This window comes from Molossus molossus, unplaced genomic scaffold, assembly GCF_014108415.1.
Source record: "Molossus molossus isolate mMolMol1 unplaced genomic scaffold, mMolMol1.p scaffold_m16_p_9, whole genome shotgun sequence".
Lineage (NCBI taxonomy): Eukaryota > Metazoa > Chordata > Mammalia > Chiroptera > Molossidae > Molossus > Molossus molossus.
In genome coordinates, this window is record NW_023425403.1 from 15,083,931 (window position 1) to 15,104,772 (window position 20,842).

General features: G+C 42.9%; 1 protein-coding gene across 1 annotated transcript in view; it reads left to right on the forward strand.

Moving 5' to 3' along the window:
• The window catches only part of MTMR7 (myotubularin related protein 7), a 79,341-nt gene that overhangs the window by 4,371 nt on the left and 54,128 nt on the right, over positions 1 to 20,842 (forward strand). The window lies entirely within an intron of this gene.

Genomic DNA, 20,842 nt, shown 5'->3' on the forward strand with positions numbered 1-20,842 from the left:
GTCTCGTAGATTTGCCCAGGCTGGGTATTTATTTTTTTTTATCCTCACCCAAGGACATTTTTTCATTTTTGTTCAGATAGAGTGGGAGGAAGGGAGAGAGAAACATTGACGTGAAAGGGACATATTGAGTGGCTGCCTCCTGTACGACCCCAACCAGGGCCAGGGACAAATTGCACCCGAGGTACGTGCCCTTGATCGGAATCAAACCCGTGACTCATTGGTCCATGGGCTGACGCTCTAACTGCTGAGCCAAACCAGCCAGGGCCAGTCTGGATATTTTATATTAATAATATACTATGTGGCCTTTGATGACTTGTTTCTTTCATTTAGTATAATCTTTTCTAAGTTCATCCAGTAGCATGTATTGGTAATTTACTCCTTTTTACTGTAGAATCATATTCCATTCCTTGGATATGCAGCCTTCTGTTTATCTATTCATCACCTGATGGGCATTTCAATTGTTCACAGTTTTGGATTGTTATGAACAGTGCTGTTATGAACACTCATATACTTGTTTATTTATTTATTTATATTTATATTTTATTTATTTATTTATCCTCACCTGAGGACATTTTTTTATTTTTTGTTCAGATAGAGTGGGAGGGAGAGCGAGGAAGAGAGAGACAGAAACATTGACGTGAAAGGGACACATCGAGTGGTTGCCACCCACACGACCAAACCAGAGCCGGGGACAAACTGCAACCGAGGTATGTGCCCTTAGCGGGAACCGAACCCGGGTCTCTCTGGACCGCAGGCCGACGCTCTAACCACTGAGCAAAACTGGCCGGGGCTATACTTGTTTTTTTATGTGAATGTAAGTTTTCAACTCCTGTAGGTGTATCCCTAGAAGTGGAATTACTGGGTCATATAGAAAGTCTATGTTTAATTTTTGAGGAAATTGTGATTACATCTTTTGTTGTTGTTGTTGTTTTTGTTGTTAATCCTAACCTGAGGATATTTTTTCATTGATTTTTAGATAGAGTGGAAGGGAAGGAGGGAGAGAGAGAGAAACATACATGTGAGAGAGTCACATTGATTGGCTGCCTCCCGCACGACCCCAACCAGGGCTGTGGATGGAACCAGCAACCCAGGCACATGCCCTTGACCGGGAATTAAACCCACACCCCTTTGGTCTATAGGCTGATGCTCTAACCCCTGGCCAGGGCTTATATATCACATGACTAAATTCTTCCTCTTCATATGTATCTAACAATATAGAATGATTTATGTAGAATACAGCACCTAGGTCTTTGGAAATACTTATTTAAATGGCACAAATAGATAGGTTTACATCAAAAGGGAATGCAGATTTTTATTGTTATACAGTTAAACAATTTTTGAGAAAACCCAATGAGCATGCAGTTATACTTATATCACTACAAATTCACTTCTAATTTCTAATATGTGCCCTTTTATAGTCATAAATAGTGTGTTTTTTCTCTCAGTGAACTTTTGTCCACTATTGTTTTGTACGTATATATTTTAGATTCAGAAGTCATCCATTTATTCACTGTTTTAATGATTGCATATTATTAATTTGTCTATAGTTTGCTTAATCTGTTTCCAGTATAGGGATTTGGGTTTTTTGCCCTTATGAAAGTCCCTGGTACAATTTTATTAATGTATATTACTCAGGGTAGAATGACTGAGAGTAGGAACAGCCTTATAAGGGTCCTTAATGCATGCTATCTTTCAGTATTTGAAAGCCTCTCATATGGTCCAGGTTTTAGTCAAATTCTTTGTAGTTCCAAAGAGCAGAGGAGCCCTGGCCAGTTTGGCTCAGCGGTTATAGCGTTGGCCTGCGGTCCGGAGAGACCCGGGTTCGGTTCCCACTAAGGGCATGTACCTCGGTTGCAGTTTGTCCCCGGCCCTGGTTGGTCGTGCAGGTGGCAGCCACTCGATGTGTCCCTTTCACATCCCACTCGATGTGTCCCTTTCACATCGATGTTTCTCTCTCTCTCTCTTTCTCTTCCTCTCTCTCCCTCCCACTCTATCTGTACAAAAAAAAAAAAGAAACAAAGAGCAGAGGAGAAGGTCTTTGCTTGATATAGAGAAGTACCTTCCCACCCCCCGGCAATTATATGTGTTCGTATAAGAGAAATTAGTTTATCTCTTGAAGGACTGGAGGTGTCTAAGCAGAGTTGGGCTGACTCCTCAGAGAAGACATGGAGGTGTTTCAGGCATCCAGAGGGAGAATGGACCAGAATCGTGTTTGAATTTCTTCTGAGCCAAGTGCCCAGCTACCCTGAGATTCATACTTCTGATGCAGGAGACTCACTGTGTCCCTTGGCAGTCCCTAATGACCATGGACAGGTCTCACAGTTACGTTTTCCTTATATTGTCAGCATCTGTCTCACTGTAGTTTTTAGTAATTGGGTCCAGCTTGGTCCCTTGGGATATTGTCCAATACATCAACCCTCCTTCCAGGAAATGGCCCTTCAAGTATTTCGTTTGATGCTGCATCTTCTGAACCCTTTCCTCCTGCCTGAGTCATTTGCTCAGTACCACCTGTCTGGCAACCACCCGGTGCCTTGGTTTTAAGTCCCTTTACCATCCTGTTTACTTTACTCAGTGGGTTACAGAAACACAGGATGACTTTAGTTTTGGTTGAATTGGGAGAGTAATGTTTGGTAATTACTTTTTAATTGTGTATATCATCGTGTCCCGGCTCAGTGGCCTTCTGGTGAGCTTACCGTGGAAGAGAACCCAGAAGTTGTCTCCACACTTTATGCTGGGAAGTCTTCCCTGCTCTTTTATTGAAGGATGGTATCTTGCACTTATCTATGTTGAATATTGTCTCATGGGTTTAGCTTATTGCTTAATCCCTAGCTCTGTTTTTAGATCCTGATACACATCTGCTATTCCTCTCAGTTTGGGACCATTCACTGATGAACTTGCCCTCTATGACCTCATCTGTGATTTTATCCAGGGAAGAAACTAGATAGGCAGATGTGGCTTCTTGGTGACTAAGGCCGCTTGCCCTCATCTCCCAGCATCTTGATTCTAATAACAGATGTACCAGTTCTTTCAGCTTGATGTCATTTACCATCTGGTGAACTTGTCCTCCACCACCTCTTCAATGAGCTTATTCAAAGAAAGAAACGAACTAGTCTTCAGTGATCACAGAGTGAATCCTTGATGTTTCTGCTGATTGATGATTTTTTTTCTAGGGTCATACAAAATTCCATTAAAGAAACCCATTTTAGAATCTTGCCTAGTATTAATGTCAAACTCACCATCTTGTAATTACAAAATTCCATGGCATCCATTTGAAAATAATGGTCTCATTTGCAAGTTTTCTCTGTGATGGAGAGAGCTCAGTAGAGGCATGAGAAGATTAGCTTTTTCTGTGTCATTCATCACCACTATACCATCTGCACTAAGCATTCTCTCTTTTATCTTCTTTTAACAAATAGTTCCTAGGTTATAAAAGTATATTACTTTTAAAAAATAGGTTTTTATTGATTTTTTTTTTTTTTTTTAGAGAGAGAGGAAGGGAGAGAAATATCATTGTGCGAGAGATACGTCAATCAGCTGCCTCCTGCATGCCCCCTACTGGGGATTAAGCCCACAACCCAGGCATGTGCCCTGACCCAGAATCAAACCAGGACCTCTCAGTCCATGGGATGACATGCCGCTGAGCCACACCGGTAAGGGCTACTCAAACTTTTTGTTTAGAGATTTAGGACCACCCAGTTCAGTTTTATAGTATGCTTCTTTTAATTTACTATATTGTGATCTTTGAAAACATGCTTTTAGAATACTATCTGATTTTTTTTAATCCTATGGAAATATCATTATCAAATTAACCATTTCCCCAGAAGGCCATTGCAATGTTATGATCAACATTTTGTTTATTAATTATCTGCATATGTGATTATTCCCTTAGGATAGATCCAGAAATGGAATTACTCTTTCACAGAGATGAACAGTTTTATGGTTGATCTGTGTTGCCAAATGGTTTTTCAAAAAGTTGTATCAATTTTTGGAAACACGGTATAGTGTCTTTCTCATTGTACCATTGCTTTATTATTTTAAAAACATTTGCTAATGTAAGGGGGAATAACATCTTGTTATTTCATCATATTTTTATTACTAGTGAGGTTGATGTGTTTTCAACAATATGTTTATTGACCATTTTGTTACTTTTCAAATTATCTATTTATATCTTATTCCACTCTAATACTTGGTAATTTGTGTGTCTCAATGGGTGAAAGTAACATGGTAACATTTGTGCCACAGTTAAAGCTTCCAAATGAGAGCCAGTGCAGGGATTGTACACCTTGAGACCTGGGTGAAGAATGAGAAAGACATGTAACTGTAACCTCCTGTGTTTGTCTACTTTACCTACTTATTAGCAAGTTTCAACATTTCCCATTGAACTTAGAGCATTAACCAATTCATTTTGGTCATCACTTCTGTCTCATCAAAACAGTGTCTGGCATGCTTGTTTTCACAGTGCAGATGGACATATATTTTCTCATCCTGATTTTTATTGGTTTTTCCATTCTGAACAGGACAAGCTGTGAAGTATGCATGAAATTAAACCTCTTGACCAAACACTCAGGATTCCATGACTTTGTCCCAGCTGATGGTTCAGTTTTGTGTTCTTATATTGCACTCAGAGAGAGTCCAAAAGCTCATTTTGTCTCATATTTCTTAGGCCAGAAACAGTCTGAACTATTTTTTTCGAGTGCCCTTTCCCCTGGTGGACAGCTAGTTGAAGCCTTTGGGAGTAGAAGTACTTCCCAGGACATAAGCCCAACCCTTCCTCCCACAGCCATTTAAAATAGTTTAAAAATAACCCTCACTTAAAATTTTGTGGCAGGCTATGACAACTTTATAAAAATTGTATGTTTACTTTTCTCTTCTTTTTCACTTATTAAAACTCTGTTTATCAGAGTCTCGGAGATATACATGTATCGCCAGGCTCTTAAAGGAAGTGTCACTCCACAGGGCCTGCGGCCAAGCTCAAGGTACTGACGTGTGGAGGTGCAGGCGCACACTCACGCGCACACTCACATGCACACTCACGCGCACACCGCAGTGGACTGTCCATCCAGCCTGAGTCATGGCAACTGGAGGAAAGGGTTCTGCCTTCTCGAGCTAAGTGGATAGATTCAATGCACCATCCGTACATTTATTCTTGTACTTAAGCCTTCAGCAAATGTCCCTTGAGTGCTTCCTAGATGCCAGGTCCTGTTTTAGGCCCTGGGGATCCAATGGTGAACAAGACAGACCGGGTTCCTAGTTCCACGGAACTCACATTGTAGAAAAGAATTAAACGACAAAAAAATAAAATAATATTGCAATTGTTTAGAATCGCTTTGGCTACCTGTGGCACCTCGTCTCTTATTCTGCCCTCCTCCCCCCCAACAGACGCTCATCAGACGTTCCACCTCCTTATAGAGCTTGAACTTGTCCCAGCAGTTCCGGCCCAGGGCCTTTCGTGTGTTGTTCCCTTTGCCCGGAATGCTCCTTCCCCAGAGTTCCTCGTGGCTGCCTGTCACTGACTTTGCTTCTCTCTTACAAGAGCCAGTCATGTTATTACAGACGACTTCCCTGGACGTGTCGATGCCCCTCCACACCCAGCTGCTCATCCTGCTTTCACTTCCGTCCCAGCACCTCTGGCACGTGTGTCTGTCTGTCCTGTTTTCTTACACTTGTGTATTGTTTGTTGCCTGTCCCCCTGCCCATGCATCCCCAGGCAGAGCGTGTGTGAGCAGTGACATTGTCTTGTCCACAGCTAATCCCCAGCACCCAGAACACGCAGGGCCTGGCACAGCGGAGAGGTGCACAGTGACTATCCCCTGAACCAAGGACATGGTGTAACGTGACATGTGTCCACACTTCAGTATCTTCAGCCTTGGCTCTTCTTCTTTTTCCTCTAGTTTTTTTACATAGTTATGCTAATATTTTAGTAATTCAAAAGCATTTTGCAAGAAAACATAAGTATGGCTTTCAATAGGAATGGTATACTTGGACTTGGTCCAACCCCACAATTTTAGTTTTGCTATAAAGTTAAAAACCTTGCCACCAAAACTTGAATCCCAAGGATTCTCACAGAGCCGAGGGCCACCGGCAGCCTGCAGAAACGTTTTGCACAGTGACTCGAGGTCAGCTCCACAGTGTGCCCTTCCACTGGCAGGACACTGGTGTCTTGAAGAGTCTCAAATTCCCAAATAAAGACTTATGAAGAGCTATGTATTCGTATATGGCAACCACACAAGGAACTTATGACCTAGAGCAAAGATAAACTAACTTTCCCGAAACTTCTCAGATTATACACCAACTGGGAAACCTCTACCCAGCATGAAGACTAATTGGATTTAAAAGGGCAAAGGGAAACGCACACACACACAAGACCCTCTAATCTGGTTTAATGGTGCAGCTTTTATTTTTACCTGCTGGCTGCGTTCACATCAGCTGCTGAGACCGTTTGTCCCCCTGCAGCTGCGTGCTGTACCCCAGCTACAGAAAAAGTAAGTTTCCGGTCCATTTTAGTTACATGGCGTTTCGTTTTCACATTTGCAGATGCAATTTTTAAATTCTGTTTCTTGTACTTGCAACCTCTTCCACAGTGGAATATTCCTAACCTTCTTGCCTAAAAATTCAAACTCAATCACGAAGCAGTCCTGGGTCATCATGTGTGTTCCTACCTCAGAGCCCTCATTTGCTTTGTTTTTACTATTGCGGGGTCCATTGTCACTCACTGGACAGAGACCTGAGCACAGGCATGTGCTAGGCATTAGGATAAAAAGGTAAAAAAGATCCTTTCCTTAAAGATCCTACAGATAAAGGTTGTTACGTCTCTGAAATCATTGTTCCAGTCTGTTGTTTGAGGAGGCCAATGAATGAGTCGAGGACTCTGTCCTATTCCCTTCTTCTAACGGAAGTTCCCATGTCCGTGTGGGTCTAGCGTTCTCATGGTGCTGCAGGGAAAACAAGACACCAAAGAAAAGGAGAGCTGGTGCTTCCTAGAGGAAACCTAGAGCAGGTTTACAGTTGCTCCTATGGAAAATAATACAGTAGTGAATAAATAATAATACAAGAGTAAACTCGGTTTCGTGTACTCAAACTGCACACCTACTTTTGCTGGCCCTGTGTGTTCTCGGGAACAAGTAGAGTGGTACAGTAAACAGAATGTAATGGCCGTGGAGGATCCATGGGAAGTAGGTCTAATGACCAGAGGTGTCGCCGCAGTTCAGAGGCTAGAGCGCGTCACCGTGGGCAGGGGAAGGGGCAATGGAGGGGCGTCCCGGGCGTGAGGCCGGGGAACATGCCGTGCTGGGCGAGCGCAGTCCGCGGCGTTCCCGTGGCCCAGGCTCACGCCACCGGGCAGTGGTGCAGCCTTTCTTGCTGGGCCTCCAGAGGCCCCATCTTTGTGTCTGCTTTCTGCTCATTTCCCAGAACGGAACTGATGGGCTCCAGGCGGCTGTCCGGCAAGAGGAGAAGGAGAAAAATGTGGTGCCAATTATGAAGTCTGTCCTCGGGGACTTGGAGCCCGGGGGTGAGGCCTGGGAATGTGTAAATGACCTGGAACCTGGCCTTGCCCTGCGTGGGCGGGCTGTGCCCCTCCGTCCTCTGGCACTGGGACTTGCCAGAAGATGGTGGGAGGCGGGGAAGGCGACTTGGTTCTCTGTGCCCAGGCTGTCTCGACCTTTCCTTGGACCAGCAGTGAGTTCCATTTGGCACAACCTGGCCTTAGGAAAATGTTTTCTTACCGTTCCCAAAGAGCTATATAAGTAGACGGTGTCGACTTTGCTGTTGCTGCCTTTGTCAAAAATATGTCAACCTCAGAACGTTTTTAGAATTTTAGGAGTACTTTTACAGGGAGATCGTCACCGCAAATCCACCTTTGACTTTCTGTAGTCTTGGCAAGGTCGTACTCTTCCGTACTATTTTATTTGTTTGAATGACTGTTGTTTTTCAACCAGCTATCTTCAATAGGTCGCTCCATAGGTCTGTTCTCTAGGTCACAGTGGGCCCGGCATCTGCTCTTCGTTTTCCTCTTAGCATCTTTCTTCCTCTTTTTCTCTTATTTGTGCTGGTTGGAAATGATATTTTTGGTGGAGGTTATTTTAAGGTGGTGTTGAAATAAATCCTGGGACTGTCCGCTCGTTCAAGAGCACATGTTCTTTGAAGCCTACACATCCAGGGTCAACCTACCAAAATAAATTACATGGGCCCCGTACAAAACTCTCAAGTGCCTGGCTTGCTATTTATGACAGTTGGCTGCTGGCATGGTGTTTATAGAGTCCTCTGGGCAAAAATGGGCTCCCTTTCTCTGCTCTGCCTTTTCCAAGAATCCCTAGCGCTCTCATTTCATAAGCAGCCATGGTTTCGTGTCACTAACCATTTTAGCTTTATTCTCCCTCTCAGGAAATTTTTTTAAGTTTAGTTCAGTGACAGTCACATCTCCTGTTTGAACAGTTATACAGGTAGATAGAATGCAACAACCTGCCCACTTATAGGCATTCAAGACTGAGATCATCGAGGTATTTTCTTCACCTTGACGTAAGCTGGATACAATATCTTTATCTGTTTAGGAAATTGAACTAATTGTTTTTTCTTTGAAAAGCAAGTTTTGCAAAGCTCACATTTCCCACAGAGTATAACCGTATGTTTTGGAATTAGTCGGAGATACGTAGATGGCTCAAAAATGTACAGAAATAATGTGCACCGAGTGCCCCGTTTTCCTGTGTGGAGAAAGGACTGACCTTTTCCAGCAAACGTGTAGACTCGGGACGCTGACACACTGCAGACCCTCCTGACAGGCACACAGCTGCAGAGTCCTCAGTCCTTTTCCGTGCAGTTTCAGTGCAGTCGGCGTAACCAAGCAGTCTGCATGAGCCCATCCTTCCTTTCCACCTTACCTGAAAAACTAGATCAAGGTGACTAGGATGGACTTTTCTGCCAACATCTACCCCTGGTCTGTCCGGACCCCTCGGATTAGGAGTCTGTTTCCCACTGTGTTTCAGTCTTCCCGAATCTCAGTCCTCCCCCTCCTGGTGTCCAGGCTGAAGCTGCTCCGTCCAGAGCAAAGTTGGTGCTTGAGGAGGGAAGGCTGACGACGTGGGCCCTCTCGGCTAAGTAGATATTGATCGAGGAAGAAGCAGAATGAAGGATTCACCTCCTACATATACATTCTGGTGGATCAACGTGTCTTTGGAAGGTAGCATCTATCATACGATACTGGCCATGGTTTGGGGTATTAAAAGGAACCTGCTAACAGGGTTGGGGTTAGGGTTAGGGCCACGTTGTGGAAGGCCCTGATAAACAGCAGTGGGAGCCATCGAGGCCTTGACTAGGGAGCGATGCGATGAAGGTGTGTGGTGGGATGACTACTTGGGTGACGGCCCCGGGGATAGACTGCGGTAGACATGCCGGGGCTGGGCTGCCATCATCCGTTCTCCCTCCGCGAGGTTGTACCTGCTCTGCTCTGAGTCCCTGTGTTTCCGGTGTGGCATGCCCCTCCACCATGCCTTTCCTGTGACCACACTGACTGATTTTAGGATAAGCATTGACCTGGTGAAATGCGTTGAGTCTTTGCTAGGCTGACTGAGAGACAAGGGTGAGGAGCTGGGTGTGTTGAACCCCTAGTGAGTCTGAAGCCAGCGCAGCATTGCTCTTGTTGGATATTTATACTCCAATAAAACCCCTTTGGCTCAGGCCACATGAGGCTGAGATTTCCCTCTTGCTCCTAGAAGAACCCCGGCAGGTAGTGGCAGAGTCAGGTAATCTGTAGGCACTGTTACTGCTTAGGAGCCTTTTGATAAATAGCCTGGGTACCTGGTACAGAGTAGACACTCAGCAAATTAGTAACACTAATGAATAAGTTAATTAAATGGAAATGGCTTAAACTGATGATGGCAGCTATTTAATTTTCATAGGGTCTTTCACAGGAATCTTGTGTTTAAAAAAATGTAGCTTTAAGGCAGAATACATTTTAAAAGAGTTCATTTATCAGGCAGCTTGAAAATAGGATTCTTTTCATGCAGTCCCAATGTGTGTATCCCACGAGCATTTGTCTCTGTGTTATATCAGAGATACTTTATGGGCTTTATGAAGGGCAGAGTCTTGTGTTTCTTGTGGTTGCACGTCAGGCATTTTCTTGGAGCAGGCTTTGTGATTTTTGCCCTTCCCTCAATATCTGACCTCAGAATAAACAGTCCTGGGAAAATACTTTCATTGGTTTTATAGTTTTAAACAGATTAAATTACTGCTTTTTGGGAGGATTGGTGTTCCAGTCCTGAGTGTCGTGACTTTTATTTGTTTAAGCAATTTTATGTGAGTAGGAAAAAAAGGTACTTCTTTTAATTCTTAAATTTTTTTGCAACAAGTTTATTATATAATATTTTACAACATGATTTTATTTTCTCAGTTTTTCTGAGCTATGTAAGCTTAAGGTGTGTGCAACATAATGATATGATATATGTATACATTGTAAAAATAACTAGAAAGTTTAGTTAAGATATATGACTTCACTTAGTAAATTTCTTTTCTCTTGAGAACTTTTAAGATCTCCTCTCTTAACAACTTTCAAATATACAATACAGAAGTGAAAGTGCTTCTTTTTAAATTGGAAAATCAAATGATTTGTTTTCCTGCTAGTGTAAGAGATGATAACAATTCTGATATTCTGAATAATTTTTTATTGTCTCACTTCTTCTGTGTCAAGGTGCTTTGCAACTGTCATTGGGTCGCCCATCTTTGTTGACTCTTCTGGTTTTACTGCTGTAACGGGAAATGAAGTCACAGATGGGAGGTGATCTTTCCAGAATTACATCTCTGACGTCTTTCTTGTGGATTATCAGTGATGACTGTTTATTAATAACTCCTGAGACGTACCATTTTCTCTGGCACATGCAGTTACCCTAGGTGGAATCGTGTATTGTCCGGGAGCTGTGGGTTCCCGCTTACAACATCTTAGCGACACAGGGCATCTGCCATGATAAAGCGATTGCGAGTTGCTCATGCATCACTGGTTAGAAGTGAGACTCGATTCCTCAGGTGGTCCCCCCGTGCTTCTGGTCATTGCACTTTATGACCTGAAATATAACAGTGCACATTTCAAGACGGGCCAGCCAGTCCTGGGGCCACCTGGGGACCCAGGCCCTCCAGGCCGGCCTCGGTGTTGTGGGGGTTCTGCCCCTCCAGACAAGACGAGTGAACAGGCAGGGGTTCAAATGCCCCACCCAATTGTCAACACTGTAGCTTTCGCCAGAGCCTTTTCCTTGTCAACCATATTCCTCCCTAATGGAAGGTTTAGGGAAAGCGGAGGAGAGGCTTTGAGCCAAGATGCCTTTCCTTACTCTACAGCATTAGGCCTGGACTGAGGAGGTCAAGTTCAGGAGAGGTCTAGGAAAGCAGATACCGAGGTCAGACACTCCTGGTTTGAAAGCTGGTTGCGCCCCTTTCTGTCTGGGAGACCTTGGGCATTGATTTACTCTTCATGACCTTTTCTATTTTATCATTTGTAAAATGGGATGACCATGTCTACCTTCCAGCGAGGGTTATCAATAGTGTATGGCCAACACTTAGTACAGTACTCGACACTCAGTAGTTGCTCAGTAAAAGGTAGTGTTGTTCTTATTCTTACACTTCCTTCTTCCTCCCGTCTGCTCAATGGAGACCTTACTGAAAGGAATCTACCACAACTGTGCTTCCCTTTAGCATCAGCTTTTCTGAAAAATTAGCCCTGGGTTGGCCTGATCGTGATTCTCAGCAGTTAGGTGGCGGGGGAAGGCAGCGGGTGTGCTTAAAGCCGGGACAGCCTCCAGGCCCAGACGGTGGGTGCCCAGGGCGGCTGCCCTCCCTGGGAGCGTCCAGGCCCAGCTGGGCCCCTCACCACTGTCTCCTGGTCACGGTGCTCCAATCACGCATAGTGAAATGGACCTATGTTAATGATTGTGTGTTTTAAACTGCCGTTTTCATGTCCATTTTGTGTGCTGTGCTCATTTTGTGGCCCATGATGTGTTCTGCTTACAACGGAACATTTTAGGATGGACTCTGCCTTTACTCTTCGCTTCTCGTTGTTGTGATGGTCTCAGTCTGGCTTCTGCACGAGTCCTCCTTGCTGCTTAGCCGTCTTCTGACCAGTGGCGTGGGAATTCGATGGGTGGGCACTGCAAAGCCAGACTGCTCTGTAGGCCAGATAGCCTGAATAGCATCATTAAATTGTACAGTAATCATCATCATCATCATCATCATCATCATCATCATCATAGATGGATGGCTAGATACATAGATTTTAAAATATTATGGTTTCAGAAATCAGGTTGGCGTTCTGATGTACACACACCTTTCACATAATCCTGTTTTGATTTTATCTTAAAGAGTCTTATGAACATCCAGATCAAATATAATACTTTTAAAAAGAAGCAATCTGATGTCCTTTGTTGAGGAAGGGCAGCCGCAGCCCTCTCTCAAGCACTGCATAAGACGCTTCACGGGGTGGTGTGCCGGGGCGGGCGTGTTCACGGGGTGGTGTGCCGGGGCGGGCGTGTTCAGCGGGCTCCTTGGCCTGAACCCGGGTATCAGTGCCGCCTCTGAGCCTCCCCCAGAGACTCTGCCACATCTGTTTCAGCGGAGGCTGGTGCGCCCTGTCCTTGGGCAATGACAAGGGCTCTGTGGGCCAGCCACCTTGCAGAGCGGCTGAACTGCTGAGGGCGGGTTTCGGGAAGGTCATTGTTGCGTTTCCACAGTTGCAGTTTTGTGTGCTTCATGCCCCTCTCCACGGCACCACCGAGTTAGAGCTGTGGCCTGTTCGAATGGAGAAAGGCATTAAGTACCGGTCAGGTCCTTTATGGACATCGGAACCCAGAGACAGTAATGCAGCTGCCTGTGCCCAGCAGTTCAGTTTCCAAATCAGAACCAGAACCGGGGCCCAGGCCTCCTGACTCAGACAAGTACTTGACTCTTTGTGTTGGTAGAGTTAGAAAATGTCATGATACCAAATTTAGCACGACAAACTATTTATCTAGCTGCTTTTCTTAGATTCGAACATAAACTTGTCTCAGGTTTTGGCTGCCGCAGACTTTTTGATTGTCCCTGTTCAGCAACCTCAGGGTCTCTCCCCCCAACGACAGTGACCAACAGCCTCATTTGTATGGTACTGAGCACCTTCGGCCCAAGGGAAGCCAGTGGCCGGTGCCATACGCTTTTCTCCTCTGCTTCTCTGCAAGGTAACCCTACCCTGCATGTTGGGCTTCCTGTCCTGCAGAACAGCTTTACTTTTCCAGATGGTCCGAGACGATTCTGGAGCCCACAGTGGTCAGCAGTCCAGTGTTCGGCCTGCAGGGGACCAAGTAAACGCCCCTATTCTGTGAAGGTTGCAGTTGATGGCCTGTTGGGAATGGCTCAGAGGCTCCGGGTGTCGGTGATTCACAGGGGCCTCCTGATTCTAGGTGCAAGTGAGAACCGCAGCCAGGGCCCTGTGTCAGGCCTGGCGTTGCTGTGTGGGGCCCGGGGTTTTCACGGAAGCTTTTCAGTCTTGGCCTAGAAAAGCCAACATACTTTTTATTTTCCCCCCCATCTAACCTCAGCCGAGCAGGGATGGGAATGAAAAGGCTGTTAACTGGGGCAGTGTTTTCCACTGGGTCTGTAGAGTTTCGAGGACAGACAGAGACTTGCGCGTTCTCACCCTTTGTTCCTCTCAGACCCTAACACGAGGCTGCACACCGGCGTTTGTTGAATGGAATTGGATGCTTGGTGTCCTCGCGTGCTCGGTGCTGAGAATCCTGACCGGCTCCCTGGCCGGCCTTTGGGCTCATGTACCCCATTCCCAGGCTTTCTGTCTGGGTTTATCTCAGAGCATGTTCTGAGAGTGGTTTGTGAATGTAGTTTTACGGTATGATTTTGTCTTGAAGCACTCTATTTTCAAATACTAATTTCACTCATAACGTTGCTTAAAATAATTGCTAATTGATTATCCTAAACATACTGATTTTGAATAATAGCAGGGCTAACAGTGACCTCAGAGGCATCCACCAGTGCTCACTGCCTTGGTTTACGTGGGCTTTGGGGTTAGGCAGACCTTAGCTCCAGGCTGGGGAAATCTGTCAGGCCTGTAAGCATCACGGTGAAGTGGGGATTGTGTAAGGACCGCACTCCTGGGGTGATCGTGGGGTTCACTGAGGTCAGGTATACAAAGTGGTAGCACAGGTCATGGCATAGATCAGTACTCTAAACATATTTGTTATTGTTTTATTATTTTGGTCATTTTTACATAAGCCAAATGACAGCTGGGATTGGCCCGATCCATGAGAATTTGGTAAAGCTATTTTGAACACCCCCATTCCATTCCCTTTGGAAGTCCAACTCTCGCCCCAGAATTCCTGCCAAGGCCCCTGGAGGTTTGTGTTTTCATGGTCTCCTCTGGCAGGATCTGCTTCCACTGAATTGGTTCAGGTTATAGATTGTTCTCGCACATGTGTGCGCCTCTGTCACGACACAGCTGTGCAGAATTAGAACCCACGCCTTAATTGCACGGCCTTCCCCAGCTCATCAAGGCATTGAGGTGTAAAGCCCAATCTGCTGAAGATCCAGGGGCAAAGGAAAGGTTCCTAAAGCAAAAGCCTGAGATTAGACGCTTCCTCCCCTCCCCGGGGAGCATCGCCCCGGCCCTTCACTGCCTAGTCCAGCAACGCTTAAAATGAGGTCTACACGTTTTCTAAACTCCACCGAAGACGAACAGTGTTTGTGTTTGAATTATGAGACCAGGGGTGATTTTATTTCCTTCCTTCTATATTTCTGAATCTTAGAACATTACATAAACAAGTCTCAAAACTTTTTTAGAAGACCAGTTTTTTAAGCTGGAGGAGAAAGCTTCTTAGGATTGGGGTGACTTCAGCATAAGCAGGATAAATGCTTGCCCACTGGTCCTCATCTCCTTTTTCTTATCCTTCGAAACAAATTTCTCCTAATGGGAGTTATTTTTTCCCCATGTGTATCTCAACTCGAGATGCCCGCTCACTGGCAACATTAATAGGCTTCTTTCTTGAAAACGTCTTGACATGCCAGTTGCTTCTGGAAAGCTCTTTGTATGCTTTGGCTGTTGGCTGCTTTGGGATGGAGTCTGAGTGGCCAGGCTGTCCCCCTCTGGCTTCTGCCCAGTTCCAGCCTCACTTCTGCAGGCCTAGAACCTCTCCTTTCTCAGCTCCCGTGAGCTCGCTCCTCCAGCTGCTGTTACAGCTTCTGATGCCAGTGGCCCCAGGACCACTCCGGTTAAGGTCCACTCCTGGTAAGCGTCTTCCATGTCACTGAATTCCGTGGGCATTCTTGCCTCATATTTCTCTCAGCAAAGTTTGACATAAACACTCCCTCTCTCTCAGACCTCTGCCCCTGCACACTGCCCTTGACATCATGCTCGCCTGGTGTTCCTCCTAACTGTTTGCTTTTCTGATTCTTTCTCTTTCATCCAACCTTTAAACATTAGATTTCCTCACATCTCTTCTTTTCTCCCTCCACATGCTCTCCCTAGGGAATCTCTTTTGGCCTGATGGTTTCAGATGCCATTTATATGCCAATGACTGCAGACTTAACTGCATTTCAGCAAATCTAGGACATCAGTGATTGTAAGATGCACCAAGATTTTATGTTGCACAAAGACAGACAAAAGCACAGCCAAGGAAATGACACAATGGCTTCTTTCCATGGTAATCAGGAGGTGCATTTTCAGAAATGTCAGAATGTGAAAAAGGTACGCCCAGGAATTGTCCCCTGTTTTGCCTAGATGAGTTCTGTTTGCTGAGTATGAACAGCTAGTCTGTCTTAAGCATGGTGTTCCTAGGGACATGCGACTAAGTTGCAATAACTTTGGAGAAGCTGATAGTTTTCTAAGGGTCTTCTCTCTTCTAGTATGAAAGAGGCTTTATTACCATATAGCTTATTATATGTGTCAATGAGGTAGAATTAAGTTAGCTGAACAATGAGGCAGAATTATTGAGCCAGTGGGTCTTCAAGATGGTGGCAAAATTCTTGAGATTTATCGCGTTTGATCTCGAGTTGACTGACTCCAGAGTCACAGTCAAGAATGTCTGGCTACCTTAACGTGAACCATGTGGTGGAACTGAGCAGGGCTCCTGATCTTCCCAGAATTTCTTAGACGACTGAATTTTCATTCTTATTACCCATTTCTCTTGATGTTACACAGCAGTGGGAAATCATGCTGTTGGCGTTTCCCTAATTGTTTTTATTTTTGTCTCTTTTTCCCGTCCTCTACTTCAAAATTACTTTTGACAGCTGTGGGACCTGTAAGAACTCTTCCCAAAATTTGAAATGTAATGTTTCTGCAGCAGTCTCCAGAGGTAACATGAAGACATGGGGGAAAAAAATCTTACCAAGTATTCTGATCTACCACCATCTAAGATCCTTGTTCAGCTCTACTGAGGTTTTCTAAAACTAATCTAAGTGGTATAGCTTCCTTCACTTCTATAGGGAGAAGAATTCATGCTAAATATTTTTGTCTCAAAATATTACCATATGTTCAATATGATTATCTCAATAAAGTTTTGTTTCATTAGTCCTAAGTGCAGGGAAAATGGTTTACATGTCATTTTTTTAAGATATTGTTAACTAGTACATCACCCCTGGAGCTCTGCTTAATTTAGTTAGGCACATTTTAGCATGCAGATTAGTTTCTTCCCGTAGACATGTTCCAAGAATAATATATCCCCTTGCTTCTCTCTTCCCACAACTCTTTCATGATATCTTTGTTGTAGTTAGTTTAAAATAGAATGTTTAATGACAAAAGTTTAAATAAAATTATCCAATCACATGGGAATTGAAAAATAGACTTCTTAAAAACTTTTGGATCAAAGAAGAAATGAAAACTCCAGTTATAGTCCATCTAGAAATTAAGAATGATAATTCTGAAAGCAAAATTCATAACATGCAGCCAAAGATTTACTTGGAGGAAAATTATTGGACTTAAAACTTTGTTGCTAAACAAAAAGAATAAAACTTAATGAGCTGACTATTAAACCTGAGAGTTTAGAAATGAACAAAGGAACAAAAACCACATGATATCCCTGAGGAAAGGAAGTTGAAACATTTATTAAGAAGCATGGGCAGAAATGAACAATTAGAAAAGAAAAATTATTATTTTTTAAAAAAAATATTTTTCTTGGTTTGAGAGAGAAAGGAAGAGAAACGGAGAGAGAGAGAGAGAAACATCGAAGAGAGAGAACATTGATTGGCCGCCTCCTGCATGACCCCCAGTGGGGATTTGGACCACAAACTGGGCGTGTGCCCTGACTAGGAATCGAATCAGTGACCTCTTGGTGCATGGGTCGACGCTCTGAGCCACACCAGCCAGGCAAGAGAAAAATTATTAAATTAATAAATCTAAGACTGGTTACTTTGAAGAAAAATCTTTGCCTATCTTAACCACAGAAAAGTAAGAACGTAATTTATAATATTAGGAGTGAGAGAAGAGATAGACATTTACCTACAGATAAGAATTAAAACATAAGAATTTGAAAATCAGCAATTAGAAGATAATTTGTAAATAAAATAGATGTCAACATATTTAGTAAGAAATTGAAATATTGAATAGATTTATAACCATGTAAGAAATTGAAAGAATTATTAAAGAATTATGTATAAAGAAGTATCTGTATTTGTTTCAAATAAGTAATTTGTGTGTTGAACTCTTTCTAATTAGTTGATGTAATCGTAGCTATGATGAATTCACCTAATAAAAGTAGCACCAATAGCCAGTCTCTCTTAAAAGCATAGATGAAAAAAAAAAGACCAAGTGAAAACAAAATGAAATAGTTATCACTGACAAAATGTAAGCAATATTAAAACATCAATACACCAATTCCAAGTTGGTCATATACCAAGATCTAGGACTTCTTTGAAGATTAAGACATCTATTGCTATTATTGATAACATAGGACTAAAATTAGAAAGCAAAATATACATCCAAATACTATTAAAATGTCATAATGTTTATTCCTGATTTTCAAAATTCAAAACTCTTAGTAAACTAAAAATAGATCACTTCCACAATGTGATAAAAAAATATCAACATCAAACTCAGTGGTGAAATATTGGGAATGTTTCCATTAAAAATAAAGGTGCACATGAAAAGATACTCAACATCATTAATCATCAGGGAAATGCAAATCAAAATCACAACAAAATACTCTCTCATATCTAGTAGAATAGCTGTAATCAAAAAGAGACTATAACAAGTATTGGCAACTCTGTGGAAAAAGTAGAACCAACCCATACTTGGTGGTGGGAATATAAAATGGTACAGCCACTTTGGAAAACAGTCTGGGAGTTCCTGAAAAGGTTAAAGAGTTACCATCTGACCCAGCAATTCTATTTCTACGTATATATTTACACCTAAGAGAAATGAAAACATATGTCCTCATAAACACTTGTACAAAAATGTTCATAGCAGCAACATTCACAACAGCCAAAATGTGAAAACAACCCAACTGTCTATCAACTGACAAATGGACAAATAAAATGTGGTATATCCATATAATAGACTATTACTTGGCAGTAAAACAAAATGAAGTGCTAATGCATTCTCCAAATGGATGAATTTGCATTAAAACATAGATTGAGAACATGATGCTAAGTTAAAGAAACCAGGTATAAAGTGCAACATATTTCATTTATAGGAAACGGTCAGAATAGGCAAATCCATAGAAACAATAAGTACCTTGGTGGTGAGGTGGTTCGGGGATACTGCTAATGGGTACAAGGTTTTTTATTGTGAGGGCAATGACAGTGTTTTGAAATGGATTGCGGTAATGCTTGTGAATGATGATATGTACAATGCTGTGGATGTACTCAAAACCATTGAATAGTATCCTTTAAATGGGTGAATTGTATGGAATGTGAATTATATCTCAATAAAGCTGTTAATGAAAAAACAAACAAAAAGCCACACAGGACTGACAGTTGTCATTGTTATTTTGAAGGCTCTAATTCATGTCACTAAACAAGGGAGAAAGAGGTATAAATAATGGAAAGGAAGAGACAAATTATTATAGAAAATACTCCTCTCTACTCAGAAGATCCAAGTGACTATTGAAAAAATTATTAGAACCAATAAAAGAGATTGGCTACTAACCTTACTATATAAACTATACTGATGAATATATAAGAAATGGCCCTGGCCAGTTTGGCTCAGCGGTTGAGTGTTGACCTGTGGGCCAGAGTGTCCTGGGTTTAGTTCCCGCTAGGGGCATGTACCACAAAAAAAAAAAAAAAAAAAAAGAAAGAAAGAAATGATGATCACATAATAGGAAAGTAAACTAATGATATGAAGACCATTTACAAACGAGACCCAGGGATGAACACACATGGAAAGAATGTGGAGCATATCAGTAACAGAAGAAAGACATTTTAAAACTGTAAGCTGATAGGTTCTTAAATGAACATCTTTTTAAGAATCATGGCCATTCACAAGGCCTCAGGAGCTATGCAGCCACCCTGGAGCAAAGGGTCTGACCAAAGAAAATATTTTAAATACCTAGTTCTTCCTTCATCTCCTTAGATCCTTGGAAATTGGGAAGAAGTGGGAGGGGACCGGGAAGGCTGGTGTGGTTCTAAGGGCTCAGAGGACTGAGGTGATGGGTGTCCTGAGTGCTGTTTGTCCTTGGAGTTGTCCTGAGGAGTGGTCATGAGGTGGGATACCCACCTAGGTCTTCCCTGGGGCATTTGATAGCCTTGGGTTTTCCAATTACTTAAGGACTACAGCTTCTACACCGGGCCAAAGAATGGAGCAAATATGATTCTCTAGTCCCTAAGCTGCCTCATGGAAGCAAGTAACCATCCTGACTTGAGGGATGAGAGATGAACCAGTGTCTGTCTTCAGTTTTCACTTGCCCTATGGGGATTGTCTTGTCATTCCCATTGCATTTCATATTGAAATGATCCCTATGCACACACCCTTGAAATCGCTTTGCACATAAGAAAATGTTGGCTTGATAAAAACTGTTTCCAAGAAAGCTCTCCTAACAGTTCATATGAGCTCAGTGGTGAGAATTCCGTTTATTAGATTCCATTTATTAGAGAGTTTTGATTATAAATTAGAGCATCTTCATTTGGGAGGTTTTCCTTGTAAACGTGCAGAACATTTCTCTGATACTTTTTGCTCCCAGATATATGTTTATATTTTCTGCTCCATTTATGTGGGAGCAAACAGCCTTGAGACAATGTCTACAACTGAGAAACACATAGGAAAGAACATTATTTTCTTTTCAATAGAAAATAATTCATACACAGCTATTGTGTAAACTTGGAACTTGGATGCACACACTTCCTGCCTTAGAATTATATAATTACAGTAAAATGAAAACACTGACCTATTTAAAACACAGAAAGGGCCCGGCCAATGTGGCTCAGTGGTTGAGCATTGACCCATGCACCAAGAGGTCTCTGGTTCAATTCCCAGTCAGGGCACATGCCCAGGTTGTGGGCCTGATCCCCAGCTGGGGGCGTGCAGGAGGCGACCCATCGATGTTCTCTCTCATCAATGTTTCTGTCTCTCTCTCCCTCTCCCTTCCTCTCTCTCTCTCAAATCAATAAAGGAAAAATATTAAAAATAAAAATAAAACACAGAAAGGGTAACCTTAAAAAAGAGGGTCTGTAAATCTTTTGTGGTGCATTTAAGGTTATATTTAAATAATTGGTGAATTTTTATCTTTTGATATGCAGATTCATTCTGAGATCTGATTAACTGAAGGGGCAAATTTTGGTTTTTCGTATTGGAAGAATGATCAAAACTGTATTTTGGACTAAGTACAAGATTACCTACTTGTTATTTGTTTTCGTCACTGGCTCTGGTACTTTAACCATAACTGTTGAACTG